General features: G+C 38.6%; 1 protein-coding gene across 4 annotated transcripts in view; it reads right to left on the minus strand.

Moving 5' to 3' along the window:
- Positions 1-24,671, minus strand: part of GPHN (gephyrin) — a 478,645-nt gene that overhangs the window by 422,090 nt on the left and 31,884 nt on the right. The window lies entirely within an intron of this gene.

The raw sequence follows: 24,671 nt of genomic DNA on the forward strand, positions 1-24,671 counted from the left end.
ACTAGTTCTTCAAGCTCTATATCCCACCCCTCTCTCTCATTTTCTTGCTTCATATCTGAACACAATGGTCACACCCCTGGAAGAGTCCAGATAAAATCAATTCAGTATTAAATGGCCTATTCAGGGCTTAACATTACTCACCCTTTCAGACCAAGTACTGACATATGGCCAGTACTGCCAAAGGCTGTACCACCATCCCAAGTCCCCAAGGCTGCTAAAACAAATGTGAAGATCAGATACCACCACCTCTAGGCTCTAATGCTGCTCTGAACTATCAGTTTCACTTCCCCTTAGCCAGTAGGCTCAATTTCCAGGATTCTGCTATAGTACCTGCTTCTCTGTTTTCTGACCAGTTCTTTATCTAGGGATCTATAGCCAAGTCCCAGAACTCTGCTAAATGGCAAAATTCAGCTCCAAGATAACAATCACATCCCATCATGATGATTACCTATGTTGAATTTCCTAACCTACTCTGCCTGTTTGGCACCAGCTCCATTTGAAAACTTAGTGCTAACTACACTCTTTTAAAAACAATCTAGCCCACTACACCTTTTGGTTACTCTTACTTCTCAGTTCAAATTCCAAAATCAGCATCTAGAGCTAAATCTGTGCTACAAAGTTCCAAAGAGGCTAGACCTCAAGTCCCAGGTTCCTGAATAACTGTCAACAGCCCCGTCTCACCAAGAGAAACCTTGCCCCAAATGTGCGGTAACCAGCTTTATTCTGCAAAATATTTAGGAGTCTATAAACACTATTAAACCTCTAAAAATCAAAATATCTTTAGTTCAGAAAACAAATCAACAAACAAAAATTAACTGATTATCTGCTAGTGCTAGGCCTAATTAAAGACAACTTAGACTGCAAAAAAGTAGACAATAAACAAATATTTACCAGCTTCCTACTATATGTTAGACAGCTAATACAATTCCTTAGCATATTCATTCATAAAACTTCCTAGCTGTCTTCTAACATCAGCTACAGAATAAAGAAAATACCCACGAGATGAAACACCCAATGATGAAATCTCTTCAGAGATTTTTTAAAGTACCCCATAAGATACACAAATTTCAAGAAAGCTTTCAGTTTAAGGTTCTTTAACGCAAGACGATGAATTAAGTGAATTCCCAACATGTAAAAGTTAAAGGCAACATGAAAAGTTAAAGGTAGGGGAATAGAGGGAAACTATTTTAAAAGACAAGAAGAAGAAAGAATGAGATTGATACAAGAAGGAAGAATGGGATCCATATAGTTGATGATATTTAAAAAATTAAAGATTTTAAAATAAGTAGATAGAAAGTCAAAAGAAGAATATTATTTTTGCTTTTGTTTTGTTTTTTCTCTTTTATTGCTTCCATTTTTCCTCAAAGCCTTAAAAGAATTTTTCAAATCTGACACTATCTTTTATTTTTGTGTTTTTAGTATTTCCTTACCTATTTTAAATCTCATTATTTATGTAGCAGTGTGGTGAAATGACAAAGATAAAATTAAAAATGCAAAAACAAAAGTTAATATCTATTAGTTCACAAATAAAGGCAGAAATTTAGAGGCAACATTTTCGGTTCAAGTGTTACTTGTGTTATATGTGATATGTTTTGCTACTGCTTGTCTTGATTTTTAAAAATTAAGGTAGTAATAACTTTGAATATGATATTAATAAACATCAACATTTTACAGTGTCATCTTTTTACATTAACTAGTTTAATCCTAACAATCACAAAGGTTCAACAAGTCTGTTATCAAAATATATAAAACTAAACCAAGACTCAAAATGCAAAAATCACAATGTGAAAAGAGAAGGAATCAGAGTGAATAATCTCTAAAGTCTTTATGAGTCCTAAACATTTTATAACTATACTGTTTCAAACTTTGCTTCTCAGCACTAGAAATGGTATATCAGAGAAGTATATGATGTGTCTCTTACATTGGAAAAACTCACTTTGTGGCATTTAACTTAAATTTGCACCTCAACCAAGAGAGCTAACTTTTGGCAGCTGATATAACACATCAGAAACTAGTACAAAATCACTGCCTTCCTTATCTTATATTAAAAACAAGCAAACAAACAAACAAAAACCCCTTTGATTCTTATTTCCAATGGTCATATACTTCAAAAATCTAAGCCTAATTCTCTCCAATTAAACACCGATAAATTATAGGTAAGAACACGACAATGTTATGCCAGTAATGCAAACTTTACCTTATACTTTGAAATGTAAGATGCATTCTTAACTACAAAACTGTTATCACATTAGTCATGATATTATTAAATGAGAATACATATGGTTCACGAGCCTAATTCACTATGTGGCCCTGTAAGAAAAACAATGTCAACCCCTAATGTAACTGATTGGGCTCTACTGTCTATCTCAAAATCAAATAATAAATAGAAAAATAAATAATTTTTTAAAAAACTCAGAAAGTCCAACAATCTTAGATAAAAAGTTAAAAAATCACTGAGGCATTTGTTAACTATTTAATTCATATGTGCCTATGCTACTTAATTATTGGGATTTATTTCACTAGGAAGTTACTAAACCTTTCTGGAGATTTTTCACCTATGAAATGATAATAATAATTATTAGTTACTGTAAGTTACTGTAAGAAAATGATTTTTTGTAAAAATTAAACAAGGATTAAATAAGATGTAAAGAGTTTAACAAGGTGATTGGCACAGAATTTACTCAACAGAAAAAGAATGAATAACAGAACTTACATTTCCAGACATGTCAAAATAACATATCTGTCAGAATAACTGGTACTTGATCAGCCCTTTCACCACATACAACTATAAAACTGAAAAAAATATATAGAACAATAACCTGTTTTCAGACACACAACAAGAGGCAGCCTAGGACTGAGACCCATAAGAAAAGGAAAACACATCAACTAAGGCTTTTCCCCCAGAGACTTATTCCAAAACACCCTGCAGGAAGGCAGAGGCCAAGCATGGCACAAGGGCCTCAGTGAACTAAGGAGGCAGAGATGAGAGTTTAAGGGTTGTCAATGTGGATGGAACTGCAAGGCAGTTTACAGAAAAGTAGGTAGCTTTACGGGAGAGTAGCTCCAGAATCTGCAAAATGGCCTCATGCTTTGGTAAATTCTACACTGTGCATACACGGGGGGAGATTATAAAAGATCTGGCAGACTCTAGTACTAGGAAGCTTGAGCTAAACTGATATTTTAGAAATCACATTGCTGCACAACACAGAGGCCCTACTAGCCAGGGCACAGCAAACCCACTGAACACTCCAGGCATTCAAATGAGTTCCCAGAAAGGGTACTACTTAGTACAGTTACTCTGGACCTGCCTAACAAAGCTTCAAAACGGTCACCCAGACAAAAGAGCATCCAGGATACCCATCTCAAAGAATGAAAATTACTAGAAATTCAAAGGAGCAGGAAAATGTGACTCATAAGAATAAAAATAACTGAAGACAATAAATACAGAAGACAGCATACAAGAATTTTAAATCAGTATTATAAATATGTTTGAGACATAAAGGGAAGAAAAACAATGATTTAATAGGTAGACAGTAGCAGCATACAAATGAAAGTTTTTTCAAAAAGCAAAAGGATTTCCAGTTTAAGATCAAAGACACAAAGAGCTGGAAAGAATATCACTCCCACCAATAAATATAAGAAGAAAAAAGCTGGAAAACTCCAAATTAATAACTTTTCCTAAGTTCATCATAGAACCAAGGCCACAGGTCAAACAACTTAAGCTGAAATCTGAAGACAGACACCTAGGGGATGATGAAACAGGACCTGAGCTTTTCCAAACCTGGGACAGATGCCACCAAACACTATACAAGCCTTTTGAAGCCACCAAGGAGATTAAACTAGAAATTATAAATGAACTATTAAAGGTTGACTGTTAATGAACTATCAAGAGAACATGAAACCCTAAGGACGGCAAACATTGGGTGTGTGTACACTGCGATACTGTGATTTATAATAATACATATCTATTTGTTCTTCCTTCCCATTATTGGTAGAACTACTAACATCTTTGTAATTTTCTAAGTGGTGAGAGGAATATAGATGTCTTTTGTTATTCTAATGAGCCCCTTTCAGCTATACCTGAGTTTATGAGGGGACATTTCCAAAGACTCTAGATAACCTAAGGCTGAGGACTAGTTGCCAGGTAAACCAACCCAAGTGATAGAGGGTTGAAACTTTCGGTACCACCTAATCTCTCCTTTGGGGAGGAGAGAGGCTGGAAATTGAGTTCAATCACCAATGACCAATGATTTAATCAAACATGTCTATGTAATGAGGCTTCCAAAAAAATTAAAAGGACAGGGTGCAGAGTTCTCAGGTTGGAAAAAACTTTGGAGAGGACAGGATGGTGTTCTGCCTGGAGAGAGAGCATGGATCTTCCCATACATCTTACCCTATGTCATTCTTCCATCTAGCGGATCCTGAGTTACATCCATTTACAATAAACTGGTAATTTAATGAGTAAACCATTTTCCTGCGTTCTGTGAGCCACTCTAACAAACTGATCAAACTCAAGGATGGGGGCATGGGGACCTTTGGTTTACAGCACATCAGTCTCAGGTAACTGGGCTTGCTACTGGCATGTGAAGTTAGCAGGAGGCAGTTTGTAGGCCTAAACCCTTAACTCCCAGCACATAGTGTCAGAACTGAGTTAAATGCAGGATAACCAGATGGTGTCACAAAACTGCTTTTTGTATGGAAAATCCACACATATGGTGTCAGAAGTGTGAAATTTAGAGCGTTCTAGGTGCAAGTACTGAGAGTGGGGAAGACACAAGAGCATTTTCTTTACACATACCTTCCTGCACACTCTTCTTCCTGGAACCCCACCAGGAACACAGATGAGAGAGAATCTCAAGTCACCTCCCCACTACTGACTAAGGCAGAAGAGTAAACAATGTTGAACTCCACCCAGAATCATCCAGCCCACATACCCTCCCCCACAAAACAAAACCTTAATCTGCAAACCTGCAGTTGAGGACACTGGTGCAATTCCATTCAACGAAGGTGAGAAGCACTGACCAGACCCATTTGGTTTATCTCCCCCTAAGGAGCAAAATCCTTAATATGTAGTGCGAAGTATATCAATACCATAGTTTGGTGGAAACTCACTGCTGCTGGAGGAGAGAAACATGGAGTAAGAGGTGGCTCTACTCTTGGGGAGGAGTGAAAATATACGCTAGTTCCAGCATTACAATTGGAAAAGGTACAGGAATACTTATAAAGACCATAATCCCAATACTCAGGTTCACAATGCCTGCCTAAAATTGAGGCTTAGTGATAACAGTATATGACAGTAGGGGAGTGTGCACACACACATGCACATATTATGTGTGTGCACATAGCATCTTTCTATCTGACTACCAAACACAAACACAAACATAATTTTATCTTCACTCCACACTAGCCAAGAACTCCTGATTCTTTAATTCCTTCATTATTAGATCATACATTTGGTCTGCAAAGGGATTGTTAATAACATTTTGTCTCATTTAGAACTTGCAACCACTCCATTTCTGAGTCCTAAACCATATTTATGCATAAAAAAAGTAAATTTAAATGAACTCAAAACAATTTTGGCCTGCGGGAGGAGGAAAAACAGAATCATAAAATGTCACCAAATTTTAGAAGTAAATTGGATTTCAATGATAAATTAGGAACTTAGGTCCACTATTGAATTGGGGGGAAAAGTGAAAAAACTAAAGCCAATAGTCTGAATCCCAAGTTAACTTCTTAGCTGATGAATCCAGGGCGTCGGAGGGGAGGCAAAAGTAAGTTTATAGTTGTGAGTACATAAAAGATAGTTTATTCTTATATTATATTATTTAATTATTTATTATATTATTTGTTTGGATTGTCTTATTATTTTGTATACTCACTAATAATTCATTGCTTTTAAGTTAATAAAGCTATTGTAATAATCACAACTTGCATGTCTTTCTCCATATGAACAACTATAAACCTATTTTTGCCAACTTCCATATACAAACTTGTTAACCCACTGAAAACAGTTCTTAGCTAGGCAATGAATACAGTTTTTTACTGATGACTACAACAGTCACACTTGCTATCCCATTTAAAAATGTGTTCAAAAGTTTAGGATCAAACATAAAAAACTAATATTATTTAGTTCTATTCCCTGACAGTAAATGAATATTAGCTTCCATACCCTACAAAGCAGAAATCCTCTGCCTAATTTTAAACATTGTAAACTCAAGCTATAGGTCACTTTAAAAATATTAATAATCATTATCATCATAATCACAACATTGATTTTGTAAAAGAGACAATCTACTTCCGACCAAGATGAAGGCGTAGGTGGAAACACTGTATGTACCTCCTCACACAACCAAATTAAAGGACAACAAGGATTTAGAAACAAAACACAACCAGAACAGACAGAAAACTGAACTGCACCAAAGTTTGACAACAACGTACCACTCATCCAGACCAGTAAGAGGGGAGGAGTCAGCAGCTGGTAGAGGGGTCCCAGCAAGAAAAGGTGGTGGTTGGTGAACCAGGTGCGGGGAGGAAACCAGCAAACCCAGTAAGGCACACAAGGTGGTTGGCTGACCGCAGACACACATTCACGCACAGATAAATCAGGCAAAAATGGGCAGTGAGACAAACCTAGCAACCCAGGGCCCCCGCAATGAGAAATAAAGCCTAAAAGCACCGACTGAAGAAACATCTGGGGTTGAGGTGCTGGGGGAGACTCCCAGCCTCACAGGAGAGTTCATTGGAGAGCCCCACAGGGTCCTAGAACATACACAAGCCCACCCACACAGGAACCAGCACCTGATGGGCCCAGTTTGCTTGTGGGAAGCAGCAGAGGGGACCAAAATCCTAGACAGTGCAGAATAAATGCCATTATTCCCTCTCTGACCCTGCCCCCCACATGCAGCATCACAACCCAGACACTGGGTTGCCCCATCCTGGTGAACACCTAAGGCTCTGCCCCTCATACATAACAGGTGTGACCTGACCAAAAATGGGTCAATCAGAAGAACAAATCAAAGCCCCAGAGCCAATACTTTTAAATGACCAAGAGATAGCCAACCTATCAGATGCACAGTTCAAAACACTGGTGATCAGGATGCTCACAGAACTGGTTGATTTTGGTCTCAAATTACATGAAAAAAATGAAGGCTACACTAAGTGAAATGAAGGAAAATGCACAGGAAACCCATAGTGAAGGGAATGAAACTGGGACCCAAATCAAGAGAGTGGACCAGAAGGAAGAAAGAAATAACCAAACAGAAGAGAATGAAGAAACAAGAATTCAAAAAAATGAGGAGAGGCTTAGGAACCTCAAGGACATCTTTAAACATTCCAACATTGACTTAATGGGGTGCCAGAAGGGGAAGAGGAAGAGCAACAAGTGGAAAACTTATTTGACCAATAAAGGAGAATTCCCCCAATCTGGCAAAGGAAATAGACTTCCAGGAAGTCCAGGAAGCCCAGAGAGTCCCAAAGTAGGTAGACCCAAAGAACACACCAAAGCACATCATAATTACATTAGCCAAGATTAAAATGGAGAGAATCCTAGAAGCAGCAAAAGATAAGGGGACAGTCATCTACAAAGGAGTTCCCATCAGACTGTCAGCTGATTTCTCAAAAGAGACCTTACAGCCAAGAAGGGGCTGGAAAGAAGTATTCCAAATCATGAAAGGCAAGGACCTACATCCAAGACTGCTCTATCCAGCAAAGCTTTTATTTAGAATGGAAGGGCAGATAAAACGATTCTCAGATAAGGTCAAGTTCAAGGAGTTCATCATCACCAAGCCCTTACTATATGAAATGTTAAAGGGACTAACCTAAGAAAAAGAAGATAAAAAATATGAACAGTGAATGGACAGCAAACTCACTTTAGGTGTAGTTATTAACAACCACACCTAAAAGAAAGGCAAACTAAGTGGATTCCTAAAACAGGAGCAGAGCCACAGAAATGGAGATCACATGGAAGGTTAGCAACAGGGGAGTGAGAGGAGGAGAGAGGGGGAAAGGTACAGAGAATAAGTAGCATAGACGGTGGGGATAAAATAGACAGGGGGAGGGTAAGAGTAGTGTGGGAAATGTAGAAGCTAAAGAACTTAAGACACATGGACATGAACTAAAGGGGGGAATGTGGATGGGAGGGGATATGCAGGGCAGAGGGGAATGAAGGGGGGGAATGGGACAACTGTAATGGCATAATCAATAAAATATATTAAAAATGAAAAAGGAGACAATCTAGAGTTTGAGAAAACAAAAGAAATTTAACAAGTAGTATTTAAGCTAAATAACCTTAAAAACATATATTTTTATGTATATTTACATTTGTAAGAAAGGATGCTCAGCATCATCAGCCATCAGAGAGATGCAAATTAAAACTACAATGAGATACCACTTCATACCAGTCAGGATGGCCATCATTAACAAATTAACAAACAACAAGTGCTAGAGAGGATGTGGGAAACAGTATGAACCCTAGTACTGTTGGTAAAATGCAGATTGGTACAGCCACTGTGGAAAACAGTATGAAATTTCCTCAAAAACCTAAAAATTGAACTGTCTTTTGACCCAGCAATTCCGCTGCTCAAGATGATACCCTAAGAATCCTGAAATACCAATTCAAAAGAACCTATGCACCCCAATGTTCATAGTAGTGCTATTTACAATAACCTTGTGCTGGAAACAGCCTTAGTGTCCATCAGTAAACAAGGGGATCAAAACACCATCTGGTGGTACATTTACCCAATGGAATACTACACAGCAGAAAGAAAAAAAGGAGCTCCTACCTTTCAAGACAGCATGGCTTGAACTGGAGAATATTATGCTAAGTGAAATAAGCCGATGGTGAAAGACAAATACCATATGATCTCACCTATAAGTGGAACGTAATCAACAAAACAAGCAAGCAAATAGAACCAGAGACATAGAAATAAAGAACAAACTGAAAGTAACGAGAAGGGGGTGCGAGGGAGATAACAGGGAGAGAAAGGGAGGGTCAAGTCAAGGAACATGTATAAAGGACCCAAGGGTAAAGACAACAGGGTGGAGGATAGCTGTAGGGAGTACTGAATGTGGGAGATGGAGGATGGGTAGAGCAGGGGAGAGTAATGGAGGGAAAAAATGGGGACAACTATAATTGAACAAAAATTTTAAAAAATTAAAAGAAGGAAAGAAAATACATCAAGCAAGCCCTAGACGTGAGAAAGAGTTTTCCAAACTTGTGAACTACACCATGTGACCAACTCTTCCAGAATTATTTAGGTTGTATTATCATACAGAATTATAAAGATTATGTGAACATTACCTCTATCCATTTTGTGTAATCATTCAGGATTATTCAGTTCATGATTAGGGAAATTATTTTTTTACTTCACTAAATGGACTTAATTTCAAAAGATTAAAGACCCAACATTAAACCTCATATTTAGCCGTGGCTGGTGTGGGTCAGTTGGTTGGAGCATTGTCCTGTAGACCAAAAGTTTACCAGTGAGATTCCAATGTCTAGGTTGTGGGTGAAGTCCTGTATGAGAGGCAACTGATGGATGTTTCTATTTCACACTGATATTTCTCTCCCTCTCTCTTTTCCTCCTTTCCCTCTCTCTAAAATCAATAAGCATGTCCTTAGGTGAGGGAGGAAAATCTTATATTCATTTCTTCTGTCTGAGAAGTGATTTTTATTATAAATGGCATATCTGAATTAAACTAAACACAGTAAGAAACAGCATCGGGGAAAAAAATCCCAAAACAAAAAAGCACATGCATCNTCTAGGTTGTGGGTGAAGTCCTGTATGAGAGGCAACTGATGGATGTTTCTATTTCACACTGATATTTCTCTCCCTCTCTCTTTTCCTCCTTTCCCTCTCTCTAAAATCAATAAGCATGTCCTTAGGTGAGGGAGGAAAATCTTATATTCATTTCTTCTGTCTGAGAAGTGACTTTTATTATAAATGGCATATCTGAATTAAACTAAACACAGTAAGAAACAGCATCAGGGAAAAAAATCCCAAAACAAAAAAGCACATGCATCCCACACTAGTTTAGCAGATTGCTTTTGTCAAAACGCCAGTTCAGAGACTTCCGCCAAGATGGAGGCATAGGTGGAAACACTGTGCCTTCTCCCACAACCAAGTTTGATTACAGCAAAGGTTTGGAGAACTAGGACACACCCAAAGACCAGAACATGGAATTATACGGAAGTCCGACAACTACGAACAGTTCAACGGGAATGGTAAGAGAGGCGGAGCCAGCAGCGGAGCTGGGTCGGGCTGGACAGATCCCCCGACCTAGGCGCGCAGGCAGCCCGGAACCAGTCGGGGTGCGGGGCAGACTGACTGCGGTCACACATTCGCGCACAGTGAGACGGACCACACAGGCCCCAGGAGGCGAATCCAGTGGTGGAGGGCTGACGGCAGTGGCACACTCGCGTGCAGTGGAACGATACGCGTGGGCCTGGTGATGGTGGTGGCTGCAGCGCCGGTGGGGGACGCGGAGGCAGGCGGCCGAGGGAAGCCATTGTCCCTCTTTGACCCCACCCCCACATACAATGTCACAACCCAGCGACTTAGTTGCCCTGTTCTAGTGAACACTTTAGGGCTCTGATCCTGCTACGGAACAGGAATGAACAGCCCAAAAGATGGGGCAAGAAGAACTCAAAGTCCCAGAGCCAATAACTCTAAGCGACCAACAAATTGCCAGCCTCTCAGAAGCACAATTCAAGACACTATTTATCAGGATGCTCACAGAACTGGTGGATTATAGTCACAAATTAGAGGAACATATGAAGGCTAAACTAATTGAAATGAAGGGAGACGTCCAGGAAACCAATAGCGATGGAAAGGAAACTGGGACTCAAATCAATGGAATGGACCAGAAGGAAGAACGAAACATCCAACCAGAAAGGAATGAAGAAATGAGAATTCAAAAAAATGAGGAGAGGCTTAGGAACCTCCAGGACATCTTTAAACGTTCCAACATCCGGATTATAGGGGTACCAGAAGGGGGAAAGAAACAGCCACGAGTGGAAAACGTATTTGAACAAATAATAAAGGAGAACTTCCCCAGTCTGGCAAAGGAAATAGACTTCCAGGAAATCCAGGAAGCTCAGAGAGTGCCAAAGAAGTTGGACCCAAGAAGGAACACACCAAGGCACATCATAATTACATTAGCCAAGACCAAAATGAAGGAGAGAATCCTAGAAGCATCAAGGGATAAGGGGACAGTCACCTACAAAGGAGTACCCATCAGACTGTCAGCAGATTTCTCAAAAGAGACCTTACAGGCAAGAAGGGGCTGGAAAGAAGTATTCCAAGTCATGAAATCCAAAGACCTACAGCCAAGATTGCTTTATCCAGCAAAGCTTTCATTTAGAATGGAAGGACAGATAAAGTGCTTCTCAGATAAGGTCAAGTTCAAGGAGTTCATCATTACCAAGCCCTTATTATATGAAATGCTAAAGGGACTTATATAAGAAAAAGAAGATGAAAAATATTAACAGTGAAAGGACAGCAAACACACAGCTATTAACAACCACACCTAAAACAAAAGCAAACCAAGAGGACAGCTAGATCAGGAGTGGAACCATAGAAATGAAGAACACATGGAGGGTTAGAAACAGGGGGGTGGGAGGAGGAGAAGGGGGGAGAAGGCACAGAAAATAGCATAGATGGTAGGCAGAAAATGGATAGGGGGGAGGGCGAGAATAGTGGGGGAAATATAGAATCTAAAGAACTTGAGACATGTTATAAACTAAGGGGGGGAGAATGGTGGGGGAGGGAGTGTGTGGGTGGAGGGGAATGAAGCGGGGGAATAGAACAACTGTAATGGTATAAGCAATAAAATATATTTAAAAAAATAAAATAAAATCTTTAAAATATAAAAACAACAACAACAACAAAAAAAAACAACGCCAGTTCACTGTCTAAGAAGAAAACTTCCACTCCAGGCAAAATGGACCTCTGAAGTACCACCCCATTTGGCAAGTTGTCCATTGTCATCAAAGAGAAGTACTCTCAGTCTAAAGTTCAGTAATTTGCCTAAACTATGAAGAATGCAATCAGGGAAGTGCACAAAATTTAGCCACAGAACTATCACCAAAAGAAATATATAATACATTTACAACAACAAAACAACCAAATGCTTTATACTGTGGTTGCAGCAATAAACTGTATTTTTATGAATGGGCATGTCTGTTGCCATACAATACACCCTCTTCATCTGGTAATTTATTTCAAATCCATTCTAAATTAACCCAAATCTGACATACACTTAACCCTCCCTTCTTCATCCTCATTTTATATATCACAACCAACAAAAAACCTAACTGGAAATAGTAAATTTTACTTTTTATATGCTACAGTGCTATAAAATTTGAGGAAAACATTTAATGATATAAATGAGAAGGAATAGTGCTTTCTAATACTGGTAAAGAAAAATTCTTGGCTGAAACCATATTAACACTTGTAAAGACATGATTGATAATTATCAATATAGATTTAATTGCTACATACTAAACATATAACACAGTATCATTTATTTATTTGTATCTTGTACTGGGAAGAATTTCAAATACAAGGGTATTTTGTTTTGTTTTATTTTTTAAAGTATATTTTATTGATTATGCTATTATACTTGTCCCAATTTTTTTCTCCCCTTTACAGACTTCCACCCTTGCTCCCCCACCCTCCAGTATTCCTCCCACTTAGTTCACGCCCATGGGTTGTACATAAAAGTTCTTTGGCTTCACCATTTTCTATACTATCTTAACATACCCCTGTCTATTTTATGCCTAACAATTATGTTTCTTATTTCCTGTACCTTTTCTTCCATTCTCCTCTCTCCCACTCCCTACTGATAACCCTCCATGTGATCTCCATTTCTTGATTCTGTTCTGTTGTAGCTGTTTGATTAGTTTTTGTTTTCACTTTCTAGATTTGGTTGTTGATAGCTGTGAGTTTGTTGTCATTTTATTGTTCACAGTTTTTGATCTTCTTCAATTTCCTAGGTAAGTTCCTGTAACATTTAATATAAAGGCTTGTTGATGATGAACTCCTTTAACTTGACCTTATCTTGGGAGCACTTTATCTGCCCTTCCATTCTAAGTTATAACTTTGCTGGATAGAGCAATCTTGGATGTAGATCCTTGTCTTTCAAGACTTCAAACACTTTTTTCCAGCCCCTTCTTGCCCATTGGGTTTCTTTTGAGAAATCAGCTGACAGTCTTATGGGAACTCTTCTGTAGGTAACTCCTTCTGCTGCTTTTAAGATTCTCTCCTTATCTTTAATATTAGGTCATTTAATTATGATATGTCTGAGTCTGTTCCTCCTTGGATCCAATTTCTTTGGGACTCTCTGAGCTTCCTGAACTTCTTCCTAGAAGTCTGTTTCCTTTGCCAGATTGGGAAAGTTTTTCTTCATTATTTGTTCAAATAAGTTGTCAATTTCTTGCTCTTCCTCTTCTCCTTCTGGCAACCCTATGATTCAGACACTGCAGCATTTAGTGTTGTTCCAGAGGTTCTTCACTTCACCCTCTCCTCATTTTTTTGATTTCTCACTTCTTCATTCTGTTCTGATTGGATGTTTATTTCTTCCTTTTGTTCCAAATCATTGATTTGAGTCCCAGTTTCCTTCTCTTCACTCTTGGTTCCCTGTACATTTTCTTTTACATAGCCTCATTTCTTCCTTCATTTTGCGACCAAACTCAGTAATTTTTGTAAGCATCCTGATTGCCAGTGTTCTGAACTCTGTATCTAATAGGTTGTTTATAACCTCATCACTTAGTTCTTTATCTGGAGTTTTGATCTTTTCCTTCATTTGGGTCATATTTCTTTGTCTCAGCACACCAGTCTGGATGAATGTTTCTTTTTAACTCTTTGTCAGACTTCCATGCAGTATGATTTTCTGCCAGTTCTGGTTGCTTTTTGTTTTCAAATTGGTTGTTATCCAAAAACTGTGCTGAGAGAACATAAATTAAACATAAAAACTTTAAAAATTGAAAAGGGTAAAGGCAGAAAAGATCCAGGAATAAAGCTAAAAATGTACCATTTGTGTAAAACCATTTGTGTTTGTTTTAATAGATGTACGAAGTCTGACAAACGTCCAGCCATTGTTAGTATGAGAATTGTTTGCATGATATCTATGTAAACTGGCAGCCAAGGAGAACAGACTGGAATGTGCATGCATAAATAATGGCAACTTCACTGTACTAGTCAGAGGGGGTGGTAGACATCACTGAGTGAGCATGTGTACAGTGTGGCCATCACATTCAAGATGACTGAGTGAGTAGAGCAATGAATCTACATCAAAGTTTGAGTTAAGCTCGAACATTCCTCCATGGCAATCATTCAGATGATTCAGAAGGCTTCTGGGTATGATGTGATGAGCTCAGCATTAATAAAAGTATGGCATAAACCCTTCAAAAATGGTCAAGAATCTGTTGAATATGAGCCACGTCTGGAAGGCCTGCCACAAGCAGAACAACTGAGAATGTTGATCGTGACAGACTACTATCAACAAAGACTGGTGAATAACAGTGCAAGAACTAGAAGCTAATCTGGTCATTCCAAAACTACGATGCCTGAGATTTTGATGGAGAATCATGGCATGAAACATCACATGGCAAAATTCATTCTGTGGCTTCTGCTAATAGAATAGAAGGAACATGGTGCTGCAGTTGCTAATGACTTGATTTCAAACTTCCTCAACAAGGTCATAATTGGAGATGTATCATTGGTCTATGGCTATAATCTAGAAATGAAGACTTAGTCATCCCAGTAAAAGTCACCTGGTTCTCCATGTCCAAAGAAGGCCCAGCACAGTCCCAGCAAAATCAAGACCATGTTAACTGTGTTTTGTGATGGGTTGTCCATCAAAAGTGCACCCCTTCAGGCCAAACAATTAATAAGGTTACTACCTCAACATTCTCCATTGGTTAAGAGATACAATATAACAAAAACAGCCACAGATATGGGCAACTGATGATTGGCAGCTTCATCATGACAACGCACCCATTCATGCATCACATCTTGTACAGACTTTTTTGGCAAAGCATCAAACCACCCAGGTCAATTAGCCCCCCTACAGCCCAGATTTGGCACCCTGTGACTTCTGGCTTTTCCCTAAACTAAAATCACCCTCACAAGGGAAGTGATTTTATACTGTGGATGAGAGTCGGGAAAATATGTTGGGAACAGCGGATGATGATTACAACAGCGGGTTTTGTAGATGTTGTGAACCGTGTAAGAGATGCTAGGAGAACTGGGTGAGGTCCTAAGTGCCTACTTTGAAGTGGACTAAGGCATCGTTGTTTCTTTTATCTTGTATTTCTGCAATATATGTCTCTAATTTTCATGTGACATGGCTGGATCCTTTTTGGACAGTACATACACACATATACATATGTATAAATATCCTACAGTAATCCATACATATGTATCACTATCCTACGGTCCAGAAATAAAATAAAAATGTATAGTGCTGATCAGAGCCAAAGCTACAGACCTATTGAGCTCCTGTGTACAAAAGAAATCAACAGTAGTTCATCAGTCAGTTCCTATAGGCTAGCAGGAGAGACCACAGCTAGACTCAGTGCTCTAACTTACACCTCAAACCACTGTCACAATATCACAACACAGCTATCCTCTGGAAAGAATGCTAGGGGCAAAAAACAAAACTATTGTCAAACCACTACTAAGACTAAGGAGTTAAAAGAATTGCAGAGAATGAACCACAAAACTTGCAAAGGTATTCCCTCAAGTTGTTTACTTACTCCTTAACTCCACATGCACAGGGCAAAACTTTAAGAATACCAGCAGAGGCCTGTCTAGTGTGGCTCAGTGGGCAGGGCATCATACCACAAACTTGAAAGGTTGCTAATTCTATTCCTGTCAGGGCACATGCCTGGGTTGCCGGCCAGGTACCTGGATGGGGGCATGCAAGAGGTGACCAATTAATGTTTCTCTTACATATCAATGTTTCTCTCCCTCTCCCTTTTCCTCTATTCCCCTCCCTTAGAAATAAATAAATAAATACAATCTTTAAAAGAAAGAGTGCCAGTAGAAAATGGCAACTGGGAGCTAAAGATCTGAGCAGAGATTTCAGTGGCTACAGTGTTGGGAAGATTGCAGTGTAAGGCCTGTCAAGTTAAAAGGAGGCTTAACAATATATTGAAGATGGTAGAAGAAAGAGAAGTTGAACACTGATCAATTAAAATTATCTCATCTGGCAGAGAGTAAAAAGACTGAAGAAAACTTAATAATGTTTCAGGGACCTGTGGGACAATATTAGATAATCTAAAGTATGTGTAATTGTGGTCCCAATGGAGAAGATAATCAGACAGGGACAGAAGAGATATCTGAAAAATAATGGCTGAAAGCTTCCCAAATACGATGAAAATATCAGCTTTCAAGAAGTTTAGCCAATCCTAAGCAGGGTGAATATAAAGAGAACCATATCCATGCATATCATAGTCAAACTGATAGAAACTAAAAATGAAAGAGTACTGAAAACCGACAAGGGAGAAAAAAGAAACATCATCAACAAGAAGAACAAGGACAAGAGTGACTGCCAGTTTCCCACTGGAGGTCAGAAGACAGTAGAATGACATCTTTAAAGGACTGGGAGGCAGAGACAAAGTAGCAACCTAAAATTTTATATTCAGCAGAAATACTTCTCTTCAAAAGGAACATGAAATGAAGACACTTGCAGCTAAGCAAAGGCTGAGAGAATGCCTGCCAGCCAACCAGTACTGTAAGAAATACTAAAGGATGTCCTTCAGGCCAAAGAGAAAGGATACCGAATGGATACTTAGACCTACAGAAAGGAACAAAGAACACCAAAATAGTAAGTAGCTAAATATAAAGACTATGTTTTCTTTCATCTTATAATTCACTTAAAAGTCAAAAAGCTACTTAATACAAAATACAACAACACTGTAGAGTGGGGTTTATAATATACACAGAAGTAAAATATATGATGAAAGTCACACCAAAAAAGGGAACAAGAAAACAGAACTATATTGTTGTAAGGTCTTACACTGGAGATTGGAACTAGGAAGCTGGGTGGGTCAATGAGACAGAGCCAGAGTGGCACAGAAGCGCGTCCGGTAAAAATCCTATACCTTAAAGGCTAAGGTTTTCATACATACTCCTAAAAGAACGGCAGTTGGAGAATAGTTAGCACTGGCCTTCTCACACAAAGCCAAAAGTCAGAAAGAAACTATGCCTCTTATGAAGAATTAAAACAATCATTGCTCATGGCCCCAGACAGGATATGGAGCTGTTGGCTCACCTGTGGGTAGAAAAAAGAGACAACCTTAAAATTAGTCAGAGATGAAACATGGAATCAAGGAAGAGTTTTGACAAGATAGGAAAGACACGAGCAATGTGTATCTGTTATCTTTAGCTACATAACACACTACTCTAAAACTTAGTAGATTAAAAATAACCATTTATTTAGCTCATAATTCTGTAGATCAACTGGATAATTAAGGTAAAAAAAATTAGGAAAAGTTACCCAGCTCAGGTAATTTCTGCGGGGCTTGCTCATACACCAACTGATGCGTCAGCTGATGTCTGGATGATGGCAGCACTGACATCCCTGTCAGTGAGTAGACTATCAGTTAGGACAAAAGGGGTGACCAGGCCCCGTGTGTATCATTTCATGCTGGAAGTTAACCTAGGCTCCTATACACAGCAGGAGTGGAGAGGCTCCAAAAAGCAGCAAAAGAGGAAGCTACAAGACCTCTCCTGAGGTCTAGGTTCAGGACTTGCAAAACAGCCCTTAGCCATATTCAATTGATCAAAGCAAGTAATAAGGAAAGACCAGATTCAAGGGGTGAAATTAAGGGCCCTATCTTACAATAGGAGAAGATACAAAAGATTGTTGCCATTTCTGCTTTTTACCACAGTACATTTAACAGAGAAAAGAGGCAACTTCCTTAACAGTAAAGTCAAAGAGCTCATGGTCATTGAAATATTTTTAAAAAGCTGACAGAATACAGAGAACAACTGTAAATTAGGTACCAGATTATCAACCAAAGAAACCTGGAAACAAATTTGTTGAAGACTCCTTTAAAAGAGAAGAAGAGCCGTGGAAACTTCATAAACTCTATCCTTACTAAAACAGTTACCATGAATAAGCCTACAGAGGGTTGCCTAAACTGCCATTTAAGAAATAAAACCTGGCTTTTAGCTAATTTAACTCAAGGACTTCATATAATGCTACCAAAGTTTATTGGATGACTCATTAATTTAGCATGCTTACTTTAGCATTATTTTGTATCAATAAATTATTTCTATGGTATTTCTTTTACATTAATTCTAAATTGATAACATTTACTTTAGAAAAGACAGGTGAGTAACTTAAGCACATTTACTAGAAAAAAAGATATTTCAATTCCATCTTCCTTTCAATTTCAGTTATACCAAAATGTTTTAAATTGGTATCACTTAACCAAAAATAAGCCAAAAAGTCACAAAGTAACACTTTTATATTAACTGAATACAGTAACTTAAAAACTAGATACCTGAATACTTTTGCATTATTTTGAAAAGTACAAAAAAGGGTTCACTTTGCTAATTCTATTAAGTAGATATCTCTGAATATCATATTTTTAAATACTTTTGTTGTTGTTCTATTACAGTTGTCCCAATTTCTCCCCATTGTTCTCCCCTGCCCAACCCACCCCCACCCACAGACAATCCCCACCCTGTTGTCCTGTCCCTGGGTCATTTATACTTGTTCTTTAACTAGGCCCTTCCCCTTCTTTTCTCCCTTATCCCTCTCCCCCCTACCCTCTGGTCCCTGTCAGTTTGCTCTTTGTTTCCATGCCTCTGGTTCTATTTTGGTCGTTTGTTTGTTTGTTAATTAGGTTCCTGTTATAGGTAAAGTCATAATATGGTATCTGCCTTTCACGGCCTGGCTTATTTCACTTAGCATAACACTCTCCAGTTCTGTCCATGCTGTCCATGAAAGGTAGGAGTTAATTCCCTCACCTAAAACACATTTCATTCAAAGATCTAATTCTGTTATCTTCAAGTCACTTACCTCAAAGAAATAAAATTGTAGTGTAATATACATAAAAGGATTAAGAATATGGACAACCCATTCACTGGTGGCAAGATGACGGTGGAGTAAGAGGATCTTTCTTGCACCTCCTCCCAGAACCAAACTGGAAATAAAACTAAAAAGGGGAATGGCTGCCTGAAATACACAACTGAAGGCTACCTAAAAAAGGAGACTTTTAACCAAGGACAGCCAGAAACCAACTAGACATGGGTAGGGACATAAAAGGGGATACCCGTTCCCTCCAGTGGCACGCTGAGGTGGCAGCATGGCTGTGGGGGCTTCCCCCTGGGAGGAGGAGACCTGGACCCAAGATCCGGCTCCCAAGCCAGAGCAGCATCAGTGCAGAGATCAGCTGCCCACACAGCATCCGGCAGTGAAAGGCCACGGGGTTTCTGTCTGCTGGGGAGACACAGAGCCCACTGGATAGAAAGCCACTATTTTTTTTCTTAAAGAGGTCAAAGCATAGGTTTTTCATTCGCAGCAACACATTTTGGGATCCAGAGAAAGGACAGCAGAGGAGACTGGAGTTGCCCGAGACAGTCTGCAGTGAGAGGCACTGGGGAGGGACATAAGGGAGCATTTGTGGGGATTTCTGTGCCAGGACATACCATGATACTGCAGCAGCCATCCTTCTTGAGAAGAGCAAGCCCCTCACATGGGGAAAAACAATTACCCGTCCCCGTGGGATACCACTAAACTTACCCTCAGAAATCCTGCTTGCTCCCTCCTCTAGAATTCCTCTAGATACCCTGCCTTGCATCTTTTGTTCTTTTTTCTTCTTCCTCCCCTCTCCCCCACCCTGCATCTTAGTGCCTGCTGAGGAAACAACAACATATCAGAACCAGTAGGTATCAGAGACTGGCTGTAGGATGCAGCCATTCTGTATACTTTCCCAGGAACCACACTGGCACTTCCCCAGTGAGACCGTGGGATAGCCACAGAAACACCCTTGTGGTTTCTGGCAGACCCAAACTCTGGACTCCGGAAGCCCCACTGGCTTGCCTACTAGAGGCTCCAGAAAATAATCCAGGGCAGACAAAGCAGCATGGCTCAGGGGTGGGGAACCACACCCACCATGTTCCCCAAAATCTGAATGGCACCTCCCATATGGGAGGTCCAGGGGTCCCATCACCGTGATTCCACTTCTCATAACCATGATTCCACCAGAAGGATTCTCAGAAACAGGTGGGTCAGTGTCTAGTCTAAGACTAAAGCAGGCTGCCAGGCAGAGCCAGGCAGAGCCAGGCAGAGGCAGATCCTGAGGTGTCTTAGAATGTTTGGTGATCCACCCTTGAGCCTAAAAGCTGATAAAAGGCAGCTTTGCAGTACAGCTTAGCCCATAATATATGCAGCCAAACCCAGAGGAGACAGCCACAAATCGTGGGTGGCTTGTAAACAGGCTGTGGAGGGCTAGACTTGGACAGCACCTGACAGTGGCTTACATCAGCTTCAACAACATCAGAACCATACCATAGATAGAACCCTATGAGTTCCAGCAGGCAACACAAAAATCTGCTGAGACGAATTCCACTTTATTCTTTTTCATTAATTTTTTCTTTTCATAGCATTTTTATTAATTTTTCTTTTTATTCTTTTTCTCTTTTTCATAATTCCCATTTAATCTTACCTCTTCACACTCAATTTTTTCTTCCTTTCTTTTCTTATTTTTGTTATGTGTTCTCTTTCTTTGTTCTTTCTCTCCATTCTCCTATTTCTACTCCTTACTCTTACTATTTCTCTACCTTTTCTTCACTCATAATCACTTTTCTTTCCTTCGGTCTTCTCATTTTTTTCTTTTACTATTCTGTTTATTTTTTCATTTTTATTATCCTTTGCTCTTTTGTCACTGATTCTGCTCTTGTTGTTGAGAAGGGGGTTTCATTGTTTTAGTTTTGGTTTTTGTGTTGTTTTGCTTTGGTCTATCAGCACTTACACAGTCAGCCAGCCAGAGTGGAGATTCCACCAATGAACCAGCCAATAACAATCAGGACCCCAAAACAACAGGAGAACCCATGTTACCCACACACAGGACATTCAATCTAGAGCATCCATCGGGAGAGCAAAGATACTGCAACACAGAGTCCCCTAGTACCCCGACCACATAAGGCCAATGTCAAAGACAGGGAGTCAAAGCAGATCTATATAATACACAGAAACAAACAAAAAGAGACAGTTAAAATGGGGGAGACAAAGAAACAACCTCCGAATGAAAGAAGAGGAGGAATCTCCAAAAAAAGGGTTAAATGAAATTGGGGTGGGCAAATGATCAGATATAGAGTTCGAAGTAATGGTTATAAGGATGCTCAAAAGAATTTAGAACCTCATCAACATGAAAAGGGACATAGAAACTATGAATAAAAGCCAGATGGAAATGGAGAACACAGTATCTAATATAAAGAATACAGTGGAAGGAATTAAAAGCAGGCTAGATGAAGCAGAGGATCAAATCAGTGGTTTGGAAGACAAGGTGGGAAAAAACATCCAGGAGAAGCAACAAAAAGAAAAAGCTTTAAAAAAATCAGGAAAGTTTAAAGGTGCTTTGGGACCACATAAAACAACAATATGCATATCGTAAGGATACTAGATGGAGAAGAAAAGGAGCAAGGGTTAAAAAAACGGTCTGAAGAAATAATTACAGAAAAATTCCCTAACCTGGTGAAAGAAAAAAATCACACAAGTTCCAGATACACAGAGAGTCCCATTCAAGATGAAGCCAAAGAGGCTTCATGTACACACCAAGATACATCACAAGTAAAATGGCAAAGTTTAAAGACAGAGAAAGACTCTTAAAGGCAGCAAGAGAGAAACAGTTGCCTGCAAGGGAGCTCTGATAAAGCTGTCAGCTGATTTCTCAACAGAAGCACTACAGGCCAGAAGGGATTGCCATGAAGTAGTGCAAGTAATGAGAAGCAAGGACCTATAACCAACTACTCTATCCATCAGGCTTTTTATGTGATCACTGTTGCTTGTACCTTTCATATACGTTAAAGACTGTGGAAGGTAAAACTAGAACATTACAAGAAATGATCTCAAACAAAATATTAATTCATTACTTTATTCATTCCATAAAAATGTAAGGAAACCAACATTTGGCCTGGAACTATAGATATGATCATGAACAAGATAGGCAAAGCTCCTTCTTTAGAAGGGGGTAACAGATATGAGACAGGCTTTCATAGTACACTGTAAAAATTCTATGACCAGAAGTGCAAATGGAACCCATAATTTGTCTTTATAGAACTATTTTACCATTTATTCTTAAAGACAGAACATTTAAGGGTTTGGGGTTCTATTAAATGTACATTAATATACTTATACACGAAGTAGCTAAAGACTTTGTTAAAAATGCACTTAAAATAATTATATAAACTAAATAAATGATTGACCCACCAAGTATTTTTGTAAAGGAACCCATACAATTTCTTTCTCTCAAGACCTTAAATCCCACAGTATTTGCTTAGGTAGCGAGCTATAATTCTAACATTAAATAAACAACGTCCAAGCTCCACACCTGCCAGACTGGAACACAGAAGTCCATAGTCTTTTAAAATTAATTTCTATAAGAATATATAATGTATACCAGTGTGTCCACTACACTCTTTTCCCTCTGTAGTTTTATTTGTTTTTTTTATTTATTAAATTTATTGAGGGTGACATTGGTTAATAAAATTATATCGGTTTCAAGTGTGCAATTCTTTTTCTTTAGTCACTATCCATTTATTTATAATACTTTTTATTCTATCACCGTCCTTTTGAAAAGAATGATTGTTCCTCAAGATAGGGATGTCCACTTTCACCACTCTTACTCTACATAGTACTAAAAGTCCAAGCGACAGCAGTCATATGAGAAGAAGAAATAAAAAGCATCCAATTGGAAAGAGGGTAGTAAAGCTGTCATTATTTGCAGATGACATGATATTGTACATAGAAAACTCTTAAGGACTCCATCAAAACTACTACATCTAATAAAGAAATTCAGCAAAGTAGCAGGATACAAGGTTAATATCCAGAAATTGGTGGTAATTTATACACCAATAATGAACTATCAGAAAGAGAAATTAAGATGACAATTCCATTTACTATTGCACCAAAAAGAAAAGGTACCAAAAATGAATGTAATCAAGGGGGTAAAAGACATACTTGGAAAACTATAGGACATTGAAGAATGAAGTTTTGGAAGACACAAATAAGTGGAAACATACTGTGTTCATGGATTTGAAGAATCAACATTGTTAAAATGCTCCTATTATCCAAATAAATCTATAGACTCAACAGAATTCCTATTATAATACCAAAGGCATATTTCAGAGATCTAGAAAAAATATTCCAAATATTTTTATGGAACCAAAAAAGACGATGAATAGCCTCAGCAATCCTGAAAAAGAAGAACAAAGTTGGCAGTAATACTACAAGGTCATTGCAATCAGAACAACCTGTACTGGCATAAGAACAGGCATACAGATCAATGGAACAGAACAGAGAGCCCAGAAATAAACCTATGCCTTTATGGTCAATTAATATTTGACAGAGGAGGCAAGAGCGTACAATGGAGTAAAGACAGTCTCTTCAATAAATGGTGTGGGGAAAATTAGACGGTACATGCAAATACATGAAACTAGACCACCAACTTACACCATACACAAGAATGAACTCCAAATGGATTTAAAGACTTAAATGTAAGTTGCAACATCATAAAAATCCTAGAGGAAAACATAGTAAAATCTCAGGCATCGCTTATAGTAATATTTTTTGCTGATGTATGTCCTAGGGGAATGGAAACAAAGGAAAAAATAAACAAATGGGACTACATCAGACTAAAATGCTTTTGCACAGAAAAGGAAATCATCAACAAAATGTAAAGGGAAGCCACTATATGGGAGAACACATTTGCCAATGATACATCTGATAAGGGGTTAATTTCCAAACTAGATAAAGAACTTATACAATTCAACACAAAACAAACAATCCAATTTAAAAATGGGCAAAGAACCTGAATAGACACTCCTTCATAAAGGACATATAGATGGCCCATAAAGATGTGGAAATATGCTCAACATCACTAATCATATGAGAGATGCAAATTAAAACCACAATGAGCTATCACCTCATGCCTGACAGAATGGCTACCATTAATAAATCAACAAACAAGTTCTGGCATAGATTGGAGAAAAGGGAAACCTAGTGCACTATTGGCAGAAATGCAGACTGGTACGGGCACTGTGGAAAACAGTATGGAGCTTCCTCAAAAAATTTAAAGTGAAACTGAATTTTGACCCCATGGTTCCACTTCTGGGAATATGCCCTAAGAATCCTCAAATACCAATTGAAAAAATATATGCACCCCTATATTCATAGCATAATTATTTACAATAGCCAAGATCTGGAAATAGCCCAAGTGCCCATCAGTGATATTAGTGGATTAAAAAAAAACTGGTATATTTAGAGAATGGAATACTATGCAGCAATAAGAAAAGAAGGAATTCTTACCTTTTTGACAGCATGGATGGTACTAGAGACCATTATGCTAAGTGAAATAATCAAGTCAGTGAAAGACAAATAACATATGATCTCACTTCTACGTGGATACCAATGAACAAAATAAACTAATGACCAAA

This window comes from Sturnira hondurensis, unplaced genomic scaffold (assembly GCF_014824575.4).
Source record: "Sturnira hondurensis isolate 20B ecotype Veracruz unplaced genomic scaffold, ASM1482457v3 Scaffold0021143, whole genome shotgun sequence".
NCBI lineage: Eukaryota > Metazoa > Chordata > Mammalia > Chiroptera > Phyllostomidae > Sturnira > Sturnira hondurensis.